Genomic DNA, 7986 nt, shown 5'->3' on the forward strand with positions numbered 1-7986 from the left:
CGGCCTTGTTAATATGACCTTTACCTCTATATACTATGTTTTGTATCTTCGCTTATAATTTCACACACAAAGCGTAGTGAGTATGCTCATACAAGTGTGCACGCCTAGATGAATACCAAAAAACATCCTGCAAAATGATACTGAAGGATTCAAGCACGAAGAGGTAAACCACTTCATCTCTCCACAGAGCATCTCCAACAACAACTTCAGTTTCCATGTCCACAGAAACGGTGCACATTTAGCTCCGTCTTCCTCCTGCTGCCTGCTATTGATTCAAACAGACTTTGCTCATTTATTAGCAGCTGTGCGGCCAATTATCTCCCTGCCCCCTTTCCTGTGTTGGAGCAGCAGCCCTCAGCCATGCATAGAGGAGGAGAGGGAGGGAGGCAGAGGAGAGAAGGGGAGGGCTCCTCTCCTCTGACATCGTCATAAAGGAATCCCCTGCACTGGGATGGGTCCGCCCACTCGCTTACTTACTCCCTTACTCTCACCCTGTCTGGCTTCCAGACACACTTCGCGTTCACACACACTCCTGTCTGCACAGACGGAGGAGAGGCAGACAGGACAACAGAGACAAAGAGTGGGAGACGGAGAAACACTGAGAACGAGGGGGACGGCGACAACTGTGAAGTTCAACTGGACAGTGAACATGAGACAGGGGAGAGGAGTAAAAAAAAAAAAAAAAAAGTGTTTTCTCAGGTAGGTGCAGCATCGTGTCTGCCTCTTCTCACAAGTTTATTGTTGACCCTTTGTTGTTTTATGACCTTATGATCCGGAAAAATCTGTTCTCTTTTCTTTGACTGTTGTTTTTCTTTTGTCTTGAACCACCAGTCTTCCACAGAGAGAGACACTCCACAGCAATTCTTGCAACCTGTTGATCAGGAAAGACGCTCACATTGACTGAGAGTAATGTGTGCCTGCTGTTCAAATGTACTGTAATATTGCCACTTGAATATTGCCCTGATCTGAGGTCCGCCACTGTGGACCGGCTCCATTACAAAGGTCAGACGTAAATAGTTCCTTTGAATGGGATGGCTTAATTTCTGTCTATCTGTCTGTCTGTCTGTCTGTTTGTCTGTTGTATTGAAGGATCATATCCCCACCCATCTGAATGACTAAATGCACCAGTGTTTTTCCTTTACCTGTTTGTCTGCCTTTTGCTTTGCAACTGTCTGCTTACAGCATGTATGTCGTCCGTCTACCCATGTGTGTCCTCTGTCTGTCTCCATGTCCATCAGTCTGTGTGCCTCTCTGCGGGGTGTTGCTGGCACCTCAGAGTGGGAATAGAGGTCATAAAAAGTTTCAGAAAAGCAGCCAAGAGATGTAATGGTAGTGGCAAGCGAGGCCGGAGGCGCTCAAACATTCCTCTCATTGTTCAGAGGCCCTGTAAGTCCGTGAGCTCCCAAACCTCCATGAAAGGAAGGGAATCTAGCAGCTACTGTAGCTAACCCAGTCTCAGCCAGAGTTCAGGGCCGGCTGTCTCCGTCTTCCTGTCCGCCGTCCTGTCAGGTTTCGCCTCTGGGAGTGTTGGCCATACAGGGCAGTGAAAGGCAAAAAAAAAAAGGAGCTGAAGGAGCGCGACATGTGGCTGAAGCCCAAAGTGGAGACAAGATAATAATGAGTAATTTTGGCCCAGCTTTAGATAACCTCTGCACCTGAGGACATGGGAAGGAGGGGAGACGGGCGGAGGTGTTGTTGTTCTTCCTTTCTCAGTGAGGAATACCGACCACAGAAGGCCAAAATGGATAGATGGATGAATGGATGGTGGAATAGATCAGGGGGAAAGGAGGGCAGAAGGAGCGGAGGGAGGAGAGAAGGTGGGGATCTAACACTCCAGCTTTGGCTTTGGTGGGGTGGCTGGGTGGGTGTGCCCGGCAGCAATCTGTAGGAATGGGCCCGGGCTCAGGAAACCGTGGCGTAGTGGAATAAAAGTGTGTGCGTGTGTGTGTCTGTGTGTGTGTGTGTGTGTGTGTGTGTGTAGCCTCTGTGGTGTTTCTGAATCAATTTGTGCATGTGTGTTTCAGTGGCAGCAGGGCGGCTGTACACTAAGTACAGGGCTGGTGGTGGTAAGGGTGTTTGGCAACAGATCAGGCCATGTATAGGGTTACACACATTGGGAGCGGACCACAGACTTGGGCTGGGCTCTTCACTGCTGAGGCTAACTTTACAGCCCAAAAAAACTTTGAGCTTTTCTCTTTTTTCTTTTTCTTTTTTTTTTTTATCTGGAGCTGAAAATACTTTTTTTATTCTCAGCCTAATGTCCCACATGTGGTGCGTTCCATTGATTCCAGACCAGCCAATACACGTTCCCCATTTGATTCAGGAACACTGCAACAGAGAAGACGGCCCATAGTGGAGCACAACTCCTTGTCTGAATGTCACTGAATGTCACGGCCTCAGCAATAATTACGCCCTCACACGCAACATGAAACAAATACAATCTCAGTCACATGCTCGCACATACCCAGACACACACTCCGTCTGGTAGCAAGTGCACCAGGGTGTGGTGCTACGTAAGGTGTGTGGGTTCAAAGATCTAGTTATAAGTCAGTGGGATGTGCTTTGCAACTTCTCTGCAGTTTTTCAAGTGTATTGCTAATTCTGAGCTATGGGTTGCATCCATCCGATAGATTTTAGTGAAAGACTTTGGTTATCTGCGCCTCCACTTGATTGGTCAGATTGAAGACTGAAAACACTGTTTTGGGCGAAAAAAAGTTGCATAGTTTCTGCTTCCTATCAGGGCCAGTGTTTCTTAAGAGGTGTAATGGATACGACAAAGCAAACGTGGCATATTTAAACTATTGTTATTGTAACCCTTGTGCTCCAGTGTTGACATAATGTTTTTGAACCTTTAGACGTGGACAAATTGATTTCACACGAGGCGGAGGTTGGACACAAACTACCTCCTGTAAAATTCTCTGATGCAATGGAAAGATACAAACATTCACACATATTTCAATTCAATGCATAACTATTAATGGAGTGCACAATGGCAATGTACAGGCAGCCTGTGGGTTGGCCTGCTCACTGTTTGCTTTGTGAAGCGGTTCACGGCCTGGAGGTGTGGATGATGTCAGATATGTATTTGTACTATCCCTGGTTTATGAAACAGAGTGAGAACGCACAGGCCGCCTTCGCCCGGCAGCCCACTGGCATAACTGTGTTTGTTTATTGATAGTGAGCATATTTTGTGCATAGATGCAGATTGTGTCTGGCCTGTGTGCACTTCTTAATGCATCTGTGTGTGCGTGCGTGCGCATGCACACACACACACACACACACACACACACACACACACACACACACACACACACAGAAGGGCACGGGGGGAGAGAGAATCTGTGTTGAAACAACAAGGGGTTGAGATCCAGCTGTCTCAACAGCGGCTTTTCCACTTAACTGTGTGCCCTTGTGAAAACGGCAAAGTCAATTCTGTACTCGGGCTGAAGGGGAGAGAGAAAACAGCCCAGTGGCCACGTCTACATTTGGGCCTCTGTAGGTTGTGTGTAGAAATATAACTATCGTAGAATACACACACATAGTGTAAACTGTACACCGTAAAACCATCAAAGCACCCACACGCAAGGCCGTGAGCCACGAAGACGCTCTCTAAAAGCTTACTTTGACTTTACGAGGGTCCATCTGCTGCCGATTGTCACTCAATGATACTAATTTTCCTATTCTACGCCTCCAACAGGATGCAACATGCTGGCACAATCATGAGCTGCCAACGAGCAGCCTATATGGCAGAACCATATGATTATTTCTAACCATAATAAACATCCAGTTTGTGAAGAGTGTAACAACAGGAGGGCCTCGTTTCTTTAAAAAAACAAACAAATAAAAAACAAGACAGGCCAAATGCAAAAGTGAGACATTGTGAGATCCTCACAGTGAGTGCTTGAGATGAGGTGTTGGACTGGACAGCGTGCGTCAACCAAATGCCGTCATTACAGGGGAAGGGAAGGAATGAGCTCATGGACATTAACGGCTGCGGGTTTGACGGGGGGAACGCAAAGGGAAAGAGAGAAACCGATGGAAAAGATGAAAAGGCAGAGAAAATAGCACACAAGACGAGCTACTGCCAGATGAAAGGGTGGCGGGATCGAGGGTTTTAGGTTGATGGAGGAGAGGAGTTAAAAAGAGGTTAGCGTGCTGTCTTTGATGGGTGCTGGGACCTTAACTGACCTTATTTTCTTGTGACAGCAGTATCATTGTGACCATATGGAGAGATCATTTTGTTTAGTAAAACAAAATAGAATTCATGGAGAAGCTTGTAAATATTCCGCTGATAACCTGTTCCCAAAGTTGATCTGAGCCGGGCCTGAAAAATATTTCTTCTGATGTACTGTAATTTAATACATGAGAGAGTAACTTCTCGTACAGTATTATATATAAAAAAGGGCTAACAGAGGAGGAACCCACAAGAATGAGAGAAAGAACAGTGGCCTTCAGGAAACTAGAAAGCGTCTGCACGTGAAACAGTTTGTTACTTTTAATTCCGTGTGAGTTTTACTTTCAGAATGCGCATGTCAAATGTCAATAATGGAACTTTCTTAAAGATGTGGCATGGAGTAAGAGGCTGGGCTTTGTACTATATCGGGGGAAGCTCCATCCAAACTGTCAGACCAGCAGATCTGTATGGACAATGATACAAGCATTTGTGATGGTGCCCAAGTGCACAGTGTCCCTGGCGCAGCTCTCCGACAGGCCCACGGTGACAACAGACAGCCGGCTAAAACCTATTTAGAGTCTGGAGTTCCCCAAAAGTGTCCCGCTGAGTCATACCTTGTCCATGGCGGAAAAATTCATGCTGCTGAAACTAAAGAGACTTGAAGAGGGATGGCAAATTAGCAGCATTCAGTGTGGATCTAGAACTTGGCAGGACAGTCAGTTATTTAGATGCGTCCTGTCCTGACAGGTAAAATTCAACAACAAGTGATTCAGAGGGACATGCTCTCCTCCATGAGTGCATCTGCTTGTGCTTTTATTTAATTTTTTTTGTGTTGTTATCAGATATTACGTGACGGGTGGTAATAACAGGCAATAACGTATGAATGCAGTATCGCTTTCTTTTACTACATCATGAAAATTCCTAACAATTTCTTGAGATAATTAGCTGTGGCGTAGCGGCAGAGGAAACACAGCCCAGTGTTCTCTGGCTTGTTTTTTTCCACACAAGGGGCACACAGAGGCAGGAGCAGAACAGAGCCGGGCGAGCGTCTGTGAAGGGAGTGCCACTTGACTGCCCTCTTCCTTATAACCTAATTCCTCATTCTGCCATTGAAAATCTATTTTTATAAGAGGCCACGTGAAGTCTGGGAGTGGACGAGAAACCGCACACATGGACTTGCACACAGGGCTGGGAAAGCACAGCAACTATGACCTGTGGACGACAAAGATGCGGCACATCAGACGACTGTGACGGTGCACACGGGCGGTATAGATGTGGGATGGAGGCAGTGACAAGGTGCAGCCATTAAGCTTTGGAGCTGACATTAATGCAGGAGGTCTATTGTGGTCTTCATTATTTGTGTGTGCGTACGCTTCGAAGTCTTCCTGCCACCGCAAGCTGTTTAGTTGTCTCTGTTGACCAGGGGAATTCCTGGCAGGGTGATTTTTTTAAGCCTAAAGGACTGAATCACATTGCCAGGGATTTCCAATGGCTGACATGAAGAAGGCAACCTCTTTCTCACAAACGCAGACACACACTAATCCGCTCGCTCACAGACCGTCGCACTTGTGTTTTCCCATTTGCACACTCGCACACAAACCCACCGGCGTCTGCTGGTATAACCTGGCTGTGCGGCTGCAGGACTTAACCCACATGTGAGCAGTGAGTGTCAGCCATGTTCACAGTGGTTAAGTTCTGCCGCCACGGGGCTGCAGCCTGCAGGAGGGAGCAAAGGTCAGGGAGGGGGCGCACCGCTCTTTGCATCAACACCACACTTCAGACAAGCGTGACAAATTCACATCCAGGACCCAAACATTTAAAACCTTTGCAGATATGAAGTGTGTCTCTATAGGCTTGTTTTTATGCATATTTTTTTTAATTTCAATATGGAGGTTGTAGCCTTGATCAAAATAAAACATAAGAAAATGTCTTTGTTCCAAACTAATATTAGCATTAGCAATTTCTTTTGCAGATTTTCTGGAAAGACGGTTCAAATTTGCTCCAAATTGGGGCTCAGTGTCGGTTACCAAAAAGTAAATTCTCGTTTAAAGAAGTCTGATGCCAATTAGGGGGCAAACGTCTGCTGTTTCTCATTTTCATTCTTTGACTCTTTTTATGGGCCTACCAAACTCAGACACTCACCAAATTGCTTCTACACAAAGTGTTGGAGGATCGACAGCATGTGTGTGGTCAAGTACGTGTGTGATTCGCAGACGACGCACTATTGTGTTGTGAGAGGGCGTAGCTGTGGCCAAGAGGGGTGTACGGGAGCAGGTATGACTGTACATATGCTACTGCTAATAACTGGTAATCTGTTCAATCTTGTGTGTGTGTGTGTGTGTGTGTGTGTGTGTGTGTGCGTGTGTGTGTGTGTGTGTGTGTGTGTGTGTGTGTGTGTGTGTGTGTGTGTGTGCGTGTGTGTGTGTGTGTGTGTGTGTGTGTGTGTGTGTGTGTGTGTATGTGTATGTGTGTGTGTGTGTGTGTCTGCCAAATGTCAGCTGTCTCATTAGTGTCGAAAACTGTTCCTCTCCCTCTAGGGCGAGCAGTATATCATCTCTTGTCATCATTTATATCTTTGGCTGCTAGGGTCTCTAAGTGTGCGTGTGTGTGCTTGTGTGTGCATGTTTGTGTGCGATGTGACTTTGTCATATTTCGTTCACCTGTTCAATTTCTGCATAAACATTAATGTAATTTTGTTTAATGTGCATTAGTGTGGTTTCCCTGAATGCGTGGACTATGAAGTGTGTGTGTGTGTGTGTGTGTGTGTGTGTGTGTGTGTGTGTGTGTGTGTGTGTGTGTGTGTTTGTGTTTGTGTGTGTGTGAGATCACTTCTGTCTGCCCCCTACTCAACTCCTGCTGGGTCAGTCTCCTGTGCCTGCTGTGCTGATAATCAGTGTGTGACGTTGGCTGGCTCAGTTCAGCAGGAACAGGAGCCTGGTCTCATTTCCACACAGACACACGGACAGACAGACAGACAGACAGACAGACAGACAGACAGACACACACACCACCATCGCTCTTTCTGGACGTGTACATACATGTTTAAAGACATTCATTTTGTAATGAAATATTATTTACATTGATGTTTACTTATTTCATTTACACAACATTAAAAGATCCACACCAGTTGTTCTGCATCAAAATTCAATGTGAAAATTATAAAATGTAGCCATTGAAATACACCTTTTCTTTTTATACCATACTTCGATTAAGGGTTCCTTCTACATTTGTATTTGTTGTTTTTACATTTTTTTATTTTAATTCATTTTAAGCCAAGTTTTTTGTATCCTTCTTCTCAATTGTCTGTTTCTGATATAATGTGAGAAGAATAAAATTTCAGCGCACTGGCATTTGTTTTCCAAAAAAATATATATAAATCAAAAACAATGGCTGGTCCGAACTATAAAAATCAAACATGGTTTCATCAACATTGAATAAAATTTACATTTTAAAAGCGTGTCTTGTCTTTTGTCAATCATGTCTATCTGTTGTTGGATGAGGTCTGGAGAAGAAAATTGAGAGGTAATAATTAAATATGTTACCATGTTGCTATCAATACAAAAAAAAACACCTGAGGGAAGAGACACACACCTGGTCTAGTCAGGTGCTGGCTCGGAGGCAAATATAAAAAAAAAGAAGAGAGTTGAGAGAACAGCTGCACACTCGGAACTCTGATGCATTAAGATGGACATTTTTCACTCAATTGGCCAATCAAAGGCTCTGTCATTCAATTTAGCTTAATAATTTACTAAATCATTACACAAATGATGAATCGAATTAAAAGTAAAATAAGGAATGTAAAATGAATTCAA

General features: G+C 44.9%; 1 long non-coding RNA gene across 1 annotated transcript; it reads left to right on the plus strand.

Moving 5' to 3' along the window:
• Positions 1 to 484: 484 nt before the first annotated feature.
• LOC118288485 lies at positions 485 to 7628 on the plus strand. Its single transcript, XR_004785876.2, has 2 exons — positions 485 to 699; positions 832 to 7628. It is a non-coding gene; the product is annotated as an uncharacterized LOC118288485 (long non-coding RNA).
• Positions 7629 to 7986: the final 358 nt, after the last annotated feature.

The sequence above is a fragment of the Scophthalmus maximus genome, chromosome 17 (genome assembly GCF_022379125.1).
Source record: "Scophthalmus maximus strain ysfricsl-2021 chromosome 17, ASM2237912v1, whole genome shotgun sequence".
Classification (NCBI taxonomy): Eukaryota; Metazoa; Chordata; class Actinopteri; order Pleuronectiformes; family Scophthalmidae; genus Scophthalmus; species Scophthalmus maximus.